The sequence below is a fragment of the Hyla sarda genome, chromosome 8 (genome assembly GCF_029499605.1).
Source record: "Hyla sarda isolate aHylSar1 chromosome 8, aHylSar1.hap1, whole genome shotgun sequence".
NCBI classification, from domain to species: Eukaryota; Metazoa; Chordata; class Amphibia; order Anura; family Hylidae; genus Hyla; species Hyla sarda.
In genome coordinates this window covers 42,139,878-42,158,550 of record NC_079196.1, presented here as the reverse complement: position 1 = coordinate 42,158,550, position 18,673 = coordinate 42,139,878, and the positions used below count along the sequence as shown (strand labels likewise).

General features: G+C 45.6%; 1 protein-coding gene and 1 long non-coding RNA gene across 3 annotated transcripts in view; one reads left to right on the top strand and one right to left on the bottom strand.

Moving 5' to 3' along the window:
* Positions 1-8,783, bottom strand: part of PSMD14 (proteasome 26S subunit, non-ATPase 14) — a 112,892-nt gene extending 104,109 nt beyond the window's left edge. The window contains exon 1 of the mRNA XM_056536907.1: positions 8,627-8,783. The gene's annotated coding sequence lies outside the window, so the exon portion shown is untranslated. The remainder of the gene's footprint in view (positions 1-8,626) is intronic.
* A 253-nt stretch (positions 8,784-9,036) lies between these two features.
* Positions 9,037-18,673, top strand: part of LOC130285473 (uncharacterized) — a 140,413-nt gene continuing 130,776 nt past the window's right edge. For both annotated transcript variants that reach the window (XR_008847342.1, XR_008847341.1), the window contains exons 1-2: positions 9,037-9,059; positions 11,495-11,715. This is a non-coding gene — a long non-coding RNA (uncharacterized LOC130285473). The remainder of the gene's footprint in view (positions 9,060-11,494; positions 11,716-18,673) is intronic.

Sequence of the window (18,673 nt, the reverse complement as noted above, 5' to 3'; positions counted from 1 at the left end):
AAACCTCTTCTACGTCCTCACCACAAAAATCAGCGTTTGAACTTTGCAAATGAACATATAGACAAGCCTGATGCATTTTGGAAACAAGTTCTGTGGACCGATGAGGTTAAATTCAACTTTTTGTCCCGAATGAGCAAAGGTACGTTTGGAGAAGAAGGGGAACAAAATTTAATGAAAAGAACCTCTGTCCAACTGTTAAGCATGGGAGTGGATCCATCATGCTTTGGGGTTGTATTGCAGACAGTGGCACAGGGAACATCTCACGAGTAGAAGGAAAAATGGATTCAATAAAATGTCAGAAAATTTTGGATGCTAACTAGATGCCATCTGTGAAAAAGCTGAAGTTAAAGAGAGGATGGCTTCTACAAATGGATAATGATCCTAAACACACCTCGAAATCCACGGGGATTACATCAAGAGGCGTAAACTGAAGGTTTTGCCATGGCCTTCACAATCTCCTGACCTCAATATAATTGAAAATCTATGGATAGACCTTAAAAGAGCAGTGCGTGACAGACAGCTCAGAAATCTCAAAGAACTGGAAGACTTTTGTAAGGAAGAATGGGCAAAGATACCTCAAACAAGAATTGAAAGACTCTTGGCTGGCTACAAAAAGCGTTTACAAGCTGTGATACTTGCCAAAGGGGGCAGTACAAGATATTAACTCTGCAGGGTGCCCAAACTTTTCCATTTTTTTTGTTTTCTGTTATTTTGAAAGTGTAAATGATGGAAATAAAATCTAACTTTTGTTGACATATTATAAGAATGTCTAATCTGTAATTTGATGCCTTTTGGAGATTTTTTCCATCTTTCCTTGGCTTCTTTATGTACATTAATACTAATTTTTACCTGGGGTGCCCAAACTTTTGATCCCCACTGTAGATAGATAGATAGATTAGATAAACACCAGAAGAACCTGACACTTTCAGTGCTACTGGCCGACCATTTAATGCAGGTTTTCCCATCCTATGGCTCTCGAGTTGTTGCAATGTACAATTCCTATCATGCCTTGACAATCAAAGCATTTCAGATGAATCATAGTTATAACACTTGTTGAAAACAGGACTCACCAGAGTGGTCATTGGTTGATTCTACCCCTCCTGCCAGGCTTCATTAAAGGGTACTTATCCAAAAAACATTTTATCCCCTATCCAAAAGTTTATAACAATTGTAACAAAGAATAGGGGATATCCCAAAGGATAGGGGATAAGATGTCCGATTGTGGGGGTCCCGCGATCTCTGGCGTGGCACCCCAGTCATCTGTGCACTGAGCAAACCCCGCTCTGTGCCCAATGACTGGCGACTACAGCCGCCACACCCCCTCCATTCATGTCTATGCAGGGAGGCATGGAGGCTATGTACTAGACATGAATGGATAGGGGCATGGAGTGAAGTCACTAACGCTGAAGCTCCAAGCTTCCGTGTTACGGACATCGCCGCTGCCGGTCGGGAGAATTTGTATATTTTTGCCCCTACAGCTATTGCCTGTGTGTTTCGGTGAGGAGTCCAAATACAGGAAGTGTGGGAGGACAAGCAGGGCTCTCTGCACCAAGGCATGCCCCCAGAGCACAAATCAGGGTGAATGACAAGCCAGGTGCCTGCACACAGTCCTGCTTGTCCCGCCCTCACTTCCTGCATTTTGACCGACACACAGGCAATAGCTGCAGGGACAGCAATTTTTCACCCAAAAATATACACATTTTTTAATCAATGTATAATACAAATATTCATATAGTATCTACATTACATCAAAAGATTTTGTTAAGGGAGTACTATGGTACGCTGCGGCCGGTGATACGCTGAGCGCAGCGTGACTCACTGTCCCGCAGGAAGCGGAAGTCAACAGGGACCGGAGAACAGGACACAGATATTGTAGCAACGGGGGGAACGTAGGAAGGTGAGTTAAAGTTTGTTTTGCTCATTTTACAGCCCAGGCACAGAGGGATAAGAAAAAAAAAACAACACCATAGTACTCCTTTAACCCCTTAAGGACTCAGGGTTTTTCCGTTTTTGCACTTTCGTTTTTTCCTCCTTACCTTTTAAAAATCATAACCCTTTCAATTTTCCACCTAAAAATCCATATTATGGCTTATTTTTTGCGTCGCCAATTCTACTTTGCAGTGACATTAGTCATTTTACCCAAAAATGCACAGCGAAACGGAAAAAAAAATCATTGTGCGACAAAATCTAAAAAAAAACGCCATTTTGTAACTTTTGGGGGCTTTCGTTTCTACGCAGTGCATATTTCGGAAAAAATTACACCTTATCATTATTCTGTAGGTCCATACGGTTAAAATGATACCCTACTTATATAGGTTTGATTTTGTCGCACTTCTGGAAAAAATCATAACTACATGCAGGAAAATTTATACGTTTAAAAATGTCATCTTCTGACCCCTATAACTTTTTTATTTTTCCACGTATGGGGTGGTATGAGGACTCATTTTTTGCGCCGTGATCTGTAGTTTTTATCGGTATGATTTTTGTTTTGATCGGACTTTTTGATCACTTTTTATTCATTTTTTAATGATTTAAAAAGTGACCAAAATACGCTTTTTTGGACTTTGGAATTTTTTTGCGCGTACGCCATTGACCGTACGGCTTAATTAATGATATATTTTTATAGTTCGGACATTTACGCACGATATCACATATGTTTATTTTTTATTTTTTTTACACTTATTTTTTTTATGGGAAAAGGGGGGTGATTCAAACTTTTATTAGGGAAGGGGTTAAATGACCTTTATTAACACTTTTTTTTTACATTTTTTTTGCAGTGTTATAGGTCCCATAGGGACCTATAACACTGCACACACTGATCTCTAATGCTGATCACTGGCGTGCATTAACACGCCTGTGATCAGCATTATCGGCGCTTGACTGCTCCTGCCTGGATCTCAGGCACGGAGCAGTCATTCGTCGATCGGACACCGGGGAGGCAGGTAAGAGCCCTCCCGGTGTCCGATCAGCTGTTCGGGACGCCGCGATTTCACCGCGGCGGTCCCGAACAGCCCGACTGAGCAGCCGGGTCACTTTCACTTTCACTTTAGAAGCGGCGGTCAGCTTTGACCGCCGCTTCTAAAGGGTTAATACCGCACATCGCCGCGATCGGCGATGTGTGGTATTAGCCGCGGGTCCCGGCCGTTGATTAGTGCCGGGACTGACGCGATATGATGTGGGATCGCGGCGCGATCCCGCTTCATATCGCGGGAGCCGGCGCAGGACGTAAATATACGTCCTGCGTCGTTAAGGGGTTAACAAGTACATTTTAACTCTGTAACGACACAGGACGTATATTTACGCCCTGCGCCTGCTCCCGCGATATAACGCAGGGTCACTCGGTGACCCCATGTCTTATCGGGTCAGTCCCGGCAGCCATCAACGGTCGGGACCTGCGGCTAATACCGGACATCACCGATCGCGGGGATGCCCGGTATTAACCCTTCAGACGTGGAAAAGATGACTGCCGTGTCGGAAGTTAAACCGAAAGCATCCCAGCAGCTCAGTCGGGCTGTTCGAGACCACTGTGGTGAAATCGCAGCATCCTGAACAACTTGCAGGACACGAGGAGGATCCCTACCTGCCTCCTGCGTGTCCGATCGCCGAATGACTGCTCCGTGTCACATTGCAAAAAAAAAAAAGTGAAAAACAGTGTTAATAAATGTGATTTAACCCCTTCCCTAATAAAAGTCAGAATCGCCCCCCTTTTCCCATAAAAAAATATGTAAATAAAAATATAAACATACGTGGTATCATCGTCTGCGTAAATGTCCAAACTCAAAAAATATATCGTTAATTAAACCGCACGGTCAATGGTGTACACGTTAAAAAATTCCAAAGTCCAAAATAGCGTATTTTTGGTGACTTTTTATACTATTAAAAAGTTAATAAAAAGCAATCAAAAAGTCCGGTCAAAACAAAAATGGTGCCGATGAAAACAGATCACGGCGCAAAACATGAGCCCTCATACCACCCCATATGTGGGGGAAAAAGTTATAGGGGTCATAAGGACATTTTTAACCTGTTGGGGATGGAGGGCATACCTATATGCCCTTCGCCTACTCCCTTTCTATAACGCGGGACCACGCCAAGGCCCGGCCTCATAGCGGGTCGGGCCCGGCCTCTAACAACGGATGGGACCGGTGGCTAATAGCGCGCGGCACTGATCGCGGTGCCGCACGCTATTAAGCCTTTAGACGCGGCGATTAAAGTTGAATGCCGTGTCTGAAGTGAAAGTAAGACATTGCCGGTTAGCTCAGGGGGCTGCCGGAGGGTCCCTACCTTCCGCCTTGCTGTCCGATCACCGAATGACTGCTCAGTGCCTGAGATCCAGGCATGAGCAGTCAAGCAGCAGAATCATTGATCAATGGTTTCCAATGAGAAACCATTGATCAGTGTAAAAGATCAGTGTGTGCAGTGTTATAGCCCCCTATGGGAGCTATAACATTGCAAAAAAAAGTGGAAAAAAAAAAAGTGAAGAGCATTTAACCCCTTCCCTAATAAAAGTTTGAATCACCACCCTTTTCCCACAAAAAAAAAACAAACTGTAAATAAAAATAAACATTTGTGATATCGCCACATGCAGAAATGTCCGAATTATAAAAATATATAATTAAACAGCATGGTCAATGTCGTACGCGCAAAAAAAAATCTCAAAGTGCAAATTAACGTATTTTTGGTCACTTTTTATAATAAAGAAATGATCGATAAGTCCAACCAATACAAAAATGGTACCGCTAAAAACTTCAAAAAAAATGAGCCCTCATACCACCCCGTACGCGGAAAAATAAAAAAGTTATAAGGGTCATAAGATGGCAATTTTAAACTTATAAATTTTCATGCATGTAGTTATGATTTTTTCCAGAAGTACGACAAAATCAAACCTACATAAGGCCCCTTTCACACTACAAAATTCTCAGTTTTTAAACATCGGTACGGAGTTCCGTATGAAAATCAGCTAAAAACGTCAGTTACAAAATCCTATACGGCCGTTAGAAAATCCCATTATAGTCTATGGGATTTTTCTAATAGCCGTTTTAACCAGTTATAGCCCGTTATTAATAAGGGATGTTATTTTGTAACGCAAGATAGATATTATCGGCCGATATTCACGATTTTAGAAGTTATCAGTATCGGCAATTACCTTGCTGATAATCCAATAATGCCCCCACCACTACCGCCCCCACACTCCCATTGCCTCCCCAATACCCGGTAGGGGGAGAGAAACGGGTGGTGGCGGCGGCGGTCTCTGGCACCGCAAAAGCCGCTGCAGTTCATTTATTTAAAGTGCCCGCTTTAAATCAATGATCTGCAGCGGCGTCGCCGGGGGGGGGGGGGGGGGGGGGGGGGGTGGGGGGGGGTAGGGGGGGGATACATAGCCGTTAACTTATACCGGAATATCGGTATAAGCTATCGGCCTTAACCTCCAAAGATTATAAGTATCGGCACTAAAAAAAATCGATATCGGTCGATCCCTATTAAGGACCTCGGGTTTTTCAGTTTTTGCACTTTCGTTTTTCCCTCCTTACATTTTAAAAACCATAACCCTTTCAATTTTGCACCTAAACATCCACATGAGGGCTTATTTGTTGCGCCACCAATTCTACTTTGCAGTGACATCAGTCATTTTACCCAAAAATCTACCGCAAAATGGAAAAAAAAATAATAATTGTGCGACGAAATTGAAGAAAAAATGCCATTTTGTAACATTTGGGGGCTTCTGTTTCTACGTACCGTAGTACATTTTTCGGTAAAAATTACACCTTATCTTTATTCTGTAGGTCCATATGATTAAAATGATACCCTACTTATATAGGTTTGATTTTGTCGCACTTCTGGAAAAAATCATAACTACATGCAGGAAAATGTATACGTTTAAAATTGTCATCTTCTGACCCCTATAACTTTTTAATTTTTCTGTGTATAGGTGGCAGTATGAGGGCTCATTTTTTGCGCCGTGTTCTTAAGTTTTTAGCAGTATCATTTTTGTAATTATTGGACTTCTTGATCGCTTTTTTGCATTCATTTTTTCATTATATAAAAAGTGACCAAAAATACGCTATTTTGGACTTTGGAATTTTTAGCGTGTACGCCATTGACCCTACGGTTTACTTAAAGATATATATATATATTTTTTTTTTTTTTTTTATAGTTCGGACATTTACACACACTGATACCACATATGTTTATATTTATTTTTATTAACTTTTTTTTTTAATGGGAAAAGGGGGGTGATTTGGACTTTTATTAGGGAGAGGGTTAAATCACATTTCTTAAATGGGCACTGTCACCAACTTTATTTTTTGATATGTTGTATTACTTATCTCTAATATACTTTTATTTTTTTTTATTAAAATTGTTTAATTTTCATTTGAAAAACGGCCACTAGGGGTCTCCCTCCTAGTGGCCGGCTGCAGCCTGGCGTGCGGCATCGGTCCTTTTTCATTCAGCCTGCGCTCGCTCCCTGCCTGTCAATCAGACAGGCAGGGAGAGAGCGCATTGGCTCCCCAGCCACTGGCTGGGAGGCCACTCCTCCCACACATCGCCACCACCGCCTCGTTGCCGTCCCTGCACGGCCGCTGCCGGACTCTGCAGTAAGTGTAATTGGGGGGGGGGGGGGGGTGTGTTGTGATGGAGGGAACGGAGTATGGCCGGGGGGGGGGGGGAGAGACGGAGGGGACGGGCTAGCGCCGCATGTAACTAATAGTTTATCTACACAGGGTGCCTCCTTGTGCCATTGGGAGCTATAACACTGCATACACTGATTGCCAGCACTGTTCACTGCAAAACTTTGCATTGATCAGTGTTATCAGAGGTCGATTGTACAAGCCTGAATCTCAGGCTTGGAGCTATCAAATGCCGATCGGACGCGCTGGAGGAAGGTGAATGACCCTCCGCTCACGTCCTTGCTGATCGGGACGCCGCATTTTCACTGCGGTGGTCCCAATCAGCCCCACTGAGCAGCCGGGAAGGTTTTACTTTCTTTTTAGACACGGTGTTCAACTTTGAACGCTGCGTCTAAAGGGTTAATAGCCCGCGGCACCGCGATCGCTGCTGATCGCTATTAGCCCCGGCTTCAGCTACATGCCAGGACCGACCCGATATGACACTCTGTCACCGCGCATTATATCGCGGGAGCCGGCCACGGATGTAAATATACGTCCTTGGTCGTTAAGGGGGTTAAAGCTTGAAAAGAGAAAAAAAAAAAAACAACAATACTGCACAACCAATTTTTTTTCATTGCTCAATTCCTGTAAGATACCAGATGCCCAATAGATTCCATTCAGGTCAATGGGATCTGTCAGGACCCGGTGGTGTCAGTTGTGATCCCACCCGTTCTTGGTCCGTACAAAGCAAAAAAAAAAAAAAAACTAAAGGCGCCAAACGGATCCAGAATGAGAGGAAGCACACCGGCCATGTAACTTAGCCTCACATAATTAATAGAGTTCCCATAGCAACCAATAAGGGCATTGATTTGAATTGTCTAAATTGAGACTAGAATCTGATTGGTTGCTATTTGCTCTACTTTTACCTTATATTATTGTAGCCCTCTTAGGGTGCATTCACACCACGTTTTTGCAATACAGTTCCCGTATACATTTTCTATGGGAAAACCGTATGGAACCGCACTGAAAACCGTATGCCAAACGATGCATCAGGTTGTGTCCGTTTTGCATCCTGTACGGTTTTATCTGTTTTTTTCCCCGTACCCAAAACAGTAGCCCACCACGGTTTTTGGTCCGTGTGAAAAACTGTATTAAACCGTATACTTTTTTTTTTAAACATGGGAGTCAATGGGAACCGTACAGAACTGTATGTGCGTACGGTTCCCTCCAGTTTGCACCATACGGTTTTTAACTTTGCAGTTTTTTTTTCTTAGAATTTCAACCAAACAAGTGAAACTTTATTCAAAAAAAAGGTGAAAAGTTAAACGTATATTTTTTTCATAAAAAACGGATATTACTGGGCATCATTTTTCAAACCGTATACGTTTTTTAACTGTATACGGGTTGAAATCTGTACACACGTTTTGAGGAATCCGTTTTTCATCAAAAACCTGATACGGGAACTGTATTGCAAAAACGTGGTGTGAATGCAGCCTTAGTTGTATTTATTATTCCTAATCATTTTCAGGATCTCTGCTGTCAAAAAGATGAAGGATGATTTGTCTGAGGCAGTGTTTCCCAATCGCGGTGCCTCCAGCTGTTGCAAAACTACAACTCCCAGCATGCCCGGACAGCCAAAGGCTGTCCGGGCATGCTGGGAGTTGTAGTTTTGCAACAGCTGGAGGCACCCCGGTTGGGAAACGCTGGTCTAAAGTGATGGAGGATGAGAGGTCTGTGGTGCTGGGCAGGATGAGTCGGCATTTCCCTGCCCCGGGTCTCATCTCTCATCCTCTCCCCCCAGCATTAGCAATAAGTGGCGGACACATGTGGAGAATAGAAGACACCTCAGTGATGGTTACGTAAGGTAAACACGGCGGCCTCGTACAGTACTCGGCATGATCATCTACTTGAGTCCCAGGACGAAGCTGCGGCCTAGGGATAAAGCGCGCTGTCCCGCCCGCCTCACTAACAATGTATCAGTGTACACAATGCGGTTCCGTGGCGTCTGGCGGCCGCTTTACCTGTGAGTGAACTTAAGAGCAGAAGAAAGAAGATTTTCGTTATATTTTCCCCTCCGGAACCGCAGTGAATCAGCCGGATTTCATTCAAAGCAATGTACACAGAGCACTTCCGGGTGATACGTTACGTCACATCCGTTCATTTCCAGACAACCAATCGAGGAACACAGGAGACACACGCTGTGTTACGCTGCCGGCTACGCACATGTCCTGTAGAATTATAGAGGGAAAGAAATGTTAATCACACGTGTCTGCATTATAGAAGCCATGTTTGGAGCGTCTATTTTAACTTATACTAAGTAAAAGGAATGCTACGAGAAAATGGCTGCTGACCATTAGACTTTTTGAGGGCGATAGTTAGCACTGTCTGACTTAGGCTCTTTGTTGCCCTTAGCAACCAAACACAGATCAGCATTTACTTCTCATATTTGGTCAGGTAAAAATGAAAGCTGAGCTGTGAATGGTTGCTATGGGCAACAAAAAGAATGGCGCTATAAAGGCAGTGTAATGAATCTTTCCCTTTGTGTATATCTTGCAGTGCAGTGATCTCCAAATTGTGGAGGTCCTCACTGTTGTCGTGTAATCAGGGTCGGTTTTAGACAAAGTGTGGCTCTGGGGCATAATTAAAGTTGTGTTTAGGAATTGAAAAAAAAAAAAAAAGCTAATTTTCTTCAAAAAACAGCTCCATACCTGTCCCCAGGTTGTGTGTGGTATTACAACTTGACTCTATTCACTTCAATGGAACTGAGCTGCAATACCACGTACAACCTGTGGAAAGGTGTGATGCTGTTTTTAAAGAGTATACGTGATTAAAGGGGTACTCCGGTGGAAAACTTTTTTTTTTTTTTTTTTTTTTTTAATCAACTTGTTTCGGAAAGATAAACAGATTTGTAAATTACTTCTATAAAAAAAAAATCTTAATCCTTCCAGGACACAATAGCTGCTGAATACTACAGAGGAAATATTTTTTGAACACAGAGCTGTCTGTTGACATCACGAGCACAGTGCTATCTGCTGACATCTCTGTCCATTTTAGGAACTGTCCAGAGCAGCATATGTTTGCTATGGGGATTTTCTCCTATTCTGGACAGTTCTTAAAATGGACAGAGATGTCAGCAGAGAGCACTGTGCTCTTGATTCAGCAGAGAGCTCTGTGTTCGAAATAGAAAATAATTTCTTCAGTAGTATTCTGTAGCTAATAAGTACTGGAAGGATTAAGATTTTTTTAATAGAAGTAATTTACAAATCTGTTTAACTTTCTGGCACCAGTTAAATTTAAAAAAAGAATAATATTCCTCCGGAGTACCCCTTTTCTTTGTAAAGGTCCCACGTCAGACCAAAATCCCAATCTCATATCCAGCAAATTATAATCTCAAAAATGAACACCAACATTTGTAGTGATATGTTCCTTTGAAATTTAACTTTTATTCTATCCAGTTTAAAAATAGCAATATTTTGTGAGATAAAAAATAAGATGGTAGGATTCTGTGATCCTTTCCCCTGAGCTATTTGCACAGCTGTGCGCAACTCCAAGGGGATAATACAGTTACAGTGTTCCCTCAAGTTACAATATTAATTGGTTCCGGGGCGACCATTGTATGTTGAAACCATCGTATGTTGAGACCAGAACTCTATGGAAACCTGGTAATTGGTTCTAAAGGCACCAAAATGTCATCCAAAAATAGGAAAAAGTGAGAATTAAATAAAAATAAGTAGATAACTAATACAGATAAAGCAAGATCGTACATATAAAAGTAAGAAAAAGCTGCTGGGAGCTGCAAATCACTGTTTATGTCAGTGTTTCCCAAGCAGGGAGCCTCCAGCTGTTGCAAAACTACAACTCCCAGCATGCCCGGACAGCCTTCGGCTGTCCGGGCATGCTGGGAGTTGTAGTTTTGCAACAGCTGGGGGCACCCTGCTTGGGAAGCACTGGTCTATGTAGAGGACAGGAGCTTCTTCGGGGGTCCTGTACAGTACACACAGTGTCCTAAAAAAAAGTAACGTGGAGCCGCCCTCACCTGGTGTCCAAAAGAGCAGCTAATCCTGGTACAGGTAAAGAGTACAGAACATGTAATACCCCCCTGTCCTGTAGGGGGCGCTACCAGACAACAGTCAGTGCATACACTTCAGTAATACAGGTAAAGAGTACAGAACATGTAATACCTCCCTGTACTGTAGGGGGCGCTACCAGACACCAGTCAGTGCATGCACTTCAGTAATAAAGGTAAAGAGTACAGAACATGTAATACCTCCCTGTACTGTAGGGGGCGCTACCAGACACCAGGCAGTGCATACGCTTCAGTAATACAGGAGTTTTACCAGTGAATGCCCGTTCTGATTGGTCAGTTCATTGACATGTTTCACAGAACTGGACTGTCCATAGCATTGTATTTTGAGTCTGGTTTCAACTTACAATGGTCCAGAAAAGACCATTGTATGTTGAAACTATTGTATGTTGGGGCCATTGTAAGTTGAGGGATCACTGTATTTGCAGAAATAGGATGTTATCAGATTTGAGCTATATTCACATATATATTCATACAGCAATCACCAAACACGTTTCTGCTGCCAGATAATGAGCAGCTTCATCAGTGGTGACAAAAAATAGTTAAGGTAACATAATATTCGATTACCCACGCATAACATCAGTGTAATTCCACCTGGAAAGAAAATTTTTCCTACCACAGGAAATTTAGCTCTATAGCTCAAAATGTCCACAATTTATATGGAGAAATTATCTTTAGTTTGTTTTTTCCTGCAAAGAAAAAAAGTGTACCAGGACACCAGGGCTGTACGCTCATATATACTTATGTCCACTGCCATACCTGTAAAGAGAAATAACATATATTGTACTTTTTTTGTTTCATTCAGGTGCCTGTAAAAGAAGCTTTTCTGGCCAGGCCAGTACTCATCTGATGTTATATCCGATCTGGGTCGCCGTGTCACTTCTGCCCCGCTCTCCGCATGACTCTTCACAAGGGGGGCGGTCTCTGCCGCGATCATGTGATCGTGGTACAGGATAAGCATAGTGAGGCCCCCTCACGGATCATGGCCGGTATTACTCTATGTATTCTACAGGGATATTTATTGAGGTATGTATAAGCTCAGATATATAAATACAACCACTGCTGGCACAACTAATTATTCCTTCCTCCTTTCTCATTAGTCTCATTCTTTCTCAAAAATCAATATTGGTGGTTATGATAAAACCCTTATATTGTATCATCAGGATCCAGTCGCCATTAATATTTTGATGATCAGACAGCCGGGCACCCAGCTATTTCATATTTTATTTACTCCTTATTAACTAAGTGGGATTTAGCTGACCTTATCTAAAAGGGGGACAGTAATTCATTGTGATGGTGATCCACAGAAAGAGGTTTATGGCTCACAATATATAAGGGGGGGGGGGGGGGGGGGGGAATATATTAGCACCCTATCTCTGTGCATATATAGCTATCTTAGCTATATATGCTGTGGTGAACCACCGGGTGTAATGGTGGGACTACGAGTGTGGCGGTGTGAGTGGTGGGATCAGATGGTATTAATCCCCGGGGGCTGGATTGTAATAACCCCTAGTGTTCATGACACCAGTGTGGTTTTTGGGTTCCGGAACACCACACGCCCGGATTCTCCGCTATCCCAATTGCTAGAAGTGAAATGAGAGTCCCCAACCAGTTATGGTCAAACGGAGGCTTTACTGAGTAGAAGACAGGTGTAATTATCTTCACAGCTAAGGCCAGAATTCCCAGAGAGGTGGCCAAGACCCAGAGGACCTCGCAGCTTGCTGGACCAATTTACTTGTAGTTAAGTATGTAATAAAGAGAGGAGCACCAGGCACTGTCTACTCGACTGTGAGTTAAATTATCCTGTCCGGACTATCCGGGGTGTGTAACCTGCTGCACTAGGTGCTGTGGGGAGCGTCTACGTCTATAAAGAGCAAAGTCTTTCATACAATGGCAAGTAGAAATGAAGGTAGACGGACGACTCACCCAGGTAGCAAAAATATCTTCTTTATTCAAGGCTTGCAGCTTAAGATAACAGCAGGTTCAGGGGGGTCTATCAGCAGGAACGCAGGGCTGTGGAGTGCGACGACCGTATCGCTTCGGACTGAAGCTTCTTCCGGCCTCCAAAGGTTGGAGGCCGGAAGAAGCTTCAGTCCGAAGCGATACGGTCGTCGCACTCCACAGCCCTGCGTTCCTGCTGATAGACCCCCCTGAACCTGCTGTTATCTTAAGCTGCAAGCCTTGAATAAAGAAGATATTTTTGCTACCTGGGTGAGTCGTCCGTCTACCTTCATTTCTACTTGCCATTGTTACTTGTAGTTAACTTGACTGGAAATTAGACTTGACTTGACTATGTGCAGGACTTGACTACTTGTAGTGACAGCAGACATAGACTTGAGACTTACTGGAATGACTGTAGCTTGTGGGGTCTTCCAGATGCTGATCACTTGCACTGAGATTTCTAGTGGTTGCTGTCTCAGTAAAGACTGATGGTACAAGATCTTGAATTGTAATGGCCGCCCCTTTATATAGTGGAGGGGCTGGACTAAAGCCCATTGGTCAAGCTGCGGTCATAGGTTAAGCTGGTGCTCTCTGGGAGAACATGTGACAACAAATCATGTGACTGCATATCATACCATGTGACGTCCTGTATACTACCTATACATAGGGATCCTCTCTAGGCATTAAAGTGACACACACACCTTTATAAAACCAACAGGGGGAGACCTTGCAGGGGAGCCCCCAGGTCACTGAGGGACTCAGCCTGACAGGGCCTAAAGGTAGTACATGACCATGTCCTGTACTGGGACATCACAATGCACCGTGCTGTTTTTGGAAGAAATCAGCTCTGTTTTTCTTGTCCTGGATAACCCCTTTAAAAGTGGGGCCCCAAATGCTTAAATATTGTACCAACAATACTGTTACATCTGGCCAATTCAGGAGGAGTTTTGTGCTGTGAATGTTGCTAGTGTCATAAACAGCCGGGCCACACAGAATACATCCACTCTAAAAAGCACACAAGGTATTTATATGTCTAGTTATCAAATAATACAACTACGGGAATGTGGAATTCATATCAACGCTATGGAAATTTATTTCCGGGTGCCAGGCAGGTGAATAGTTTTCATGTGGAAGGAGGGAGAGGAAAGTCACTGTTGTGAATACAGTAGCTGAATACTGAAGCAGGAGCTGAATACAGGAGCTGAGCCCACATCATAGCGGGGGGTTCCAGCGGCTATCGGGTGCCGGGACCTGTGTCTAATGCAGGACATCACCAATTGCGGTGATGTCTGACGTTAACCCCTTAGACGCCACAATCAAAGTCGATTGCGGCATCTAAAATAAAAATAAAAAACAGTCCCGACAGCAGAGCTGATCGAGACCATCGCGGTGAAATTGTGATGTCCCAATCAGCTGAGAGGATGGCAGGAGAGCCCTTACCTGCCTCCTCCATGTCTGATCGGTGGCTCGATGCAGCCTGGAGAAATCGAGCACAGATAACACTGATGGTATGGTATGCTATGGCATACCATTGAACAGTGTATGCAATCTAATGATTGCATGTAATAGTCCGGACAATGACATATACGGAAAAAAAAATCCAAAGTCCAGAATTGCGTATTTTTGGTCACTCTGTATACACTAAAAAATGTATAAAAAGCAATAATAAAAAAAAAAAACATCAAAACAAAAATGGTACCGATAAAAAGTAAAGATTAAGGTGCAAAAAATTAGCTCTCATAAATCCCCGTATACAGAAAAATAAAAAAATGTATAGGGGTCAGAATAGGGCAATTTTAAACATGCTAATTTTTGTACAAAAAGTTATCATTTTTTTAAAGAAGTAAAACAAAATCAAACCTATTGTTACGCCTAGCGCTCCGGGTCCCCGCTCCTCCCCGGAGCGCGTACGGCGTCTCTCTCTCCGCAGCGCCCCGGTCGGTCCCGCTGACCGGGAGCGCTGCACTGTCATGGCCGTTGGGGATGCGATTCGCACAGCGGGACGCGCCCGCTCGCGAATCGCATCCCAGGTCACTTACCCGTTCCCGTCCCCTGCTGTCATGTGCTGGCGCGCGCGGCTCCGCTCTCTAGGGCGCGCGCGCGCCAGCTTCCTGAGACTTAAAGGGCCAGTGCACCAATGATTGGTGCCTGGCCCAATTAGCTTAATTGGCTTCCACCTGGTCCCTGACTATATCTGACCTCCTCTCATTCACTCCCGCGCCGGATCTTGTTGCCCTTGTGCCTAGTGAAAGCGTTTTGTGTGTCCAAAGCCTGTGTACCAGAACTTCTGCTATCCACCCTGACTACGAACCTTGCCGCCTGCCCCCGACCTTCTGCTACGTCCGACCTTGCTTCTGTCTACTCCCTTGTACCGCGCCTATCTTCAGCAGCCAGAGAGGTTGAGCCGTTGCTAGTGGATACGACCTGGTCACTACCGCCGCAGCAAGACCATCCCGCTTTGCGGCGGGCTCTGGTGAAAACCAGTAGTGACTTAGAACCGGTCCACTAGCACGGTCCACGCCAATCCCTCTCTGGCACAGAGGATCCACCTCCTGCCAGCCGGCATCGTGACAGTAGATCCGGCCATGGATCCCGCTGAGGTCCCTCTGCCTTATATCTCTGATATCACCACGGTGGTCGCCCAGCAATCCCGACAGATCGCCCATCTAACCCACCAGCTGTCGGAAGTGTCCACCATTGTGCAGCAACTTCAGTCGCAACTTCAGCAGCAATCATCTCCTCCGCCAGCTCCTGCACCCCTTCCGCAGCGAGTGGCCACTCCTAGCCTCCGCCTGTCCTTGCCGGACAAATTTAATGGGGACTCTAAGTTTTGCCGTGGCTTTCTTTCGCAATGTTCCCTGCACTTGGAGATGATGTCGGACCAGTTTCCTACTGAAAGGTCTAAGGTGGCTTTCGTAGTCAGTCTTCTGTCTGGAAAAGCCCTGTCATGGGCCACACCGCTCTGGGACCGCAATGACCCCGTCACTGCCTCTGTACACTCCTTCTTCTCGGAAATTCGAAGTGTCTTTGAGGAACCTGCCCGAGCCTCTTCTGCTGAGACTGCCCTGCTGAACCTGGTCCAGGGTAATTCTTCCGTTGGCGAGTTCGCCATACAATTCCGTACTCTTGCTTCTGAACTTTCCTGGAATAATGAGGCCCTCTGCGCGACCTTTAAAAAAGGCCCATCCAGCAACATTAAAGATGTTCCGGCCGCACGAGAAACTCCTGCTAACCTGCATGAACTCATTCATCTAGCCACTCGCATTGACATGCGTTTTTCTGAGAGGCATCAAGAGCTCCGCCAGGAAAAAGACTTAGATCTCTGGACACCTCTCCCACAGTCTCCATTGCAATCTGCGCCTAGGCCTCCCGCCGAGGAGGCCATGCAAGTGGATCGGTCTCGCCTGACCCTGGAAGAGAGGAATCGCCGTAAGGAAGAGAATCTTTGTCTGTACTGTGCCAGTACCGAACATTTTTTGGTGGATTGCCCTATCCGTCCTCCACGTCTGGGAAACGCACGCTCGCACCCAGCTCTCGTGGGTGTGGCGTCTCTTGATGCTAAGTCGGCTTCTCCACGTCTCACGGTGCCTGTACGGATTTCGCCTCCAGCCAGCTCTTCCCTCTCAGCCGTGGCCTGCCTGGACTCTGGTGCCTCTGGGAATTTTATTCGGGAGTCCTTGGTGAATAAATTCCGCATCCCGGTGACCCGTCTTGTCAAGCCACTCCACATTTCCGCGGTCAACGGAGCCAGGTTGGATTGCACCGTGCGTTTCCGCACGGAGCCCCTCCTAATGTGCATCGGACCTCATCATGAGAAAATTGAGTTTTTGGTCCTCTCCAATTGCACTTCTGAAATTCTCCTTGGACTACCCTGGCTTCAACACCATTCCCCAACCCTGGATTGGTCCACTGGGGAGATCAAGAGCTGGGGTACCTCTTGCTTCAAGGACTGCCTTAAACCGGTTCCCAGTACTCCCTGCCGTGACCCTGTGGTTCCTCCTGTATCCGGTCTCCCTAAGGTCGTTATGGACTCTGCCCGCCTTAAGAAGTGCCTCTCCCCCCCTCCCAGTCCAGTCAGGCAAGCCTCGGTGCCTCCTCGTGGCCCTCGTCCTGGTGTCACACTGCCCCGTGCCAGGCCTCGCCCTCTGCCCTCCCTCCCCATTCCCACTCCTGCTGTACTGCCTGCCGTTGAGGAATCCCTCCATCCTTTCCCGGTGTCCTCATCCCAGGGGGGGCAGTTACCGGACAAAGAGAAGGGGAGACCTAAGGGGGGGGGGTACTGTTACGCCTAGCGCTCCGGGTCCCCGCTCCTCCCCGGAGCGCGTACGGCGTCTCTCTCTCCGCAGCGCCCCGGTCGGTCCCGCTGACCGGGAGCGCTGCACTGTCATGGCCGTTGGGGATGCGATTCGCACAGCGGGACGCGCCCGCTCGCGAATCGCATCCCAGGTCACTTACCCGTTCCCTGCTGTCATGTGCTGGCGCGCGCGGCTCCGCTCTCTAGGGCGCGCGCGCGCCAGCTTCCTGAGACTTAAAGGGCCAGTGCACCAATGATTGGTGCCTGGCCCAATTAGCTTAATTGGCTTCCACCTGGTCCCTGACTATATCTGACCTCCTCTCATTCACTCCCGCGCCGGATCTTGTTGCCCTTGTGCCTAGTGAAAGCGTTTTGTGTGTCCAAAGCCTGTGTACCAGAACTTCTGCTATCCACCCTGACTACGAACCTTGCCGCCTGCCCCCGACCTTCTGCTACGTCCGACCTTGCTTCTGTCTACTCCCTTGTACCGCGCCTATCTTCAGCAGCCAGAGAGGTTGAGCCGTTGCTAGTGGATACGACCTGGTCACTACCGCCGCAGCAAGACCATCCCGCTTTGCGGCGGGCTCTGGTGAAAACCAGTAGTGACTTAGAACCGGTCCACTAGCACGGTCCACGCCAATCCCTCTCTGGCACAGAGGATCCACCTCCTGCCAGCCGGCATCGTGACACCTATACAGTTGTGTATCATTTTAATCATATGGACCTACAGAATAAGGTGTCATTTTTACCGCAAAGGGCACTGTGTAGAGGCGGAAGCCCCCTAAAAGTTACAAAATGGCGTTTTTTTTTTTTTCAATTTCGCCCCCCAAATAATTTTCTTTTGGTTAATAGTAGGTGCAGGCACTCATGTGACCAACGAACATGAATATTCAAATTCAGCCGGCAGGCCCACCTCCAGCGTGCAATTCAGTGAGGATAGAAGAGGATCTTCAGATTGACTGGGCGCCAGACAGAAGGTATGTATATTTGTCAGAGATCCCGCTTAGTCTGTTCACCCACACTATAACCCGTGTATTGGGTTTAGTGTGGGTGAATAGGATGACCATTTTACTTTAATATTTCAATGTAGGCATGTATGTAACATTTAGCTACATTAAAAACACAGCAAAATAGCATTAAAAAAAACACAGAAAGATATAAAAATTTCTTTAAAAAAAAAAAACAAACCCTCTGTAACACAGTAAAATAATTATTAGTGTGATGTCCCAGTACGGGATATGTTCCTATAGTCCTGTCTGGTTGAGTCCCTGTACATCCTCATGGCTCTCCTGCAGTGCTCCCCCATAATGTGTATAGGATATATATTAAGTGTGAAGGACCTTTGAAGGTGTTAATCACATGATTGTTAGTCACATGATAATGTTTGTCACATGTATAAGTCATATGTTTGTTACCCAGAAAGCACCAGGTGACCCGCAGTTGGCCTCCTTTAAAAGGAGCTGCAATCGCTCTCTTTTCTCTCTGGTTATTCACCTTTCTGCTGAGGTCAAGTCCAGTCCAGACGTCTCAGAGCCAGTGTCCAGCACACCTGGAGGCCTCAAGCCTAAAATACAGCCACAAGTCAGTAAGTCAAGTCATCTTTATCTGCTGTCATCATTTCCAGTCAAGTCAAGTCAATTGTAGTCAGCAGGGCCTGAACCTATAATCTCTTAAGTCTCTGCAAGTCCCTGCAAGTCCCAGCAAGCTGCGAGCTCCCCTTTGTTACTGGTCACCTCTCTGGGATCCTGG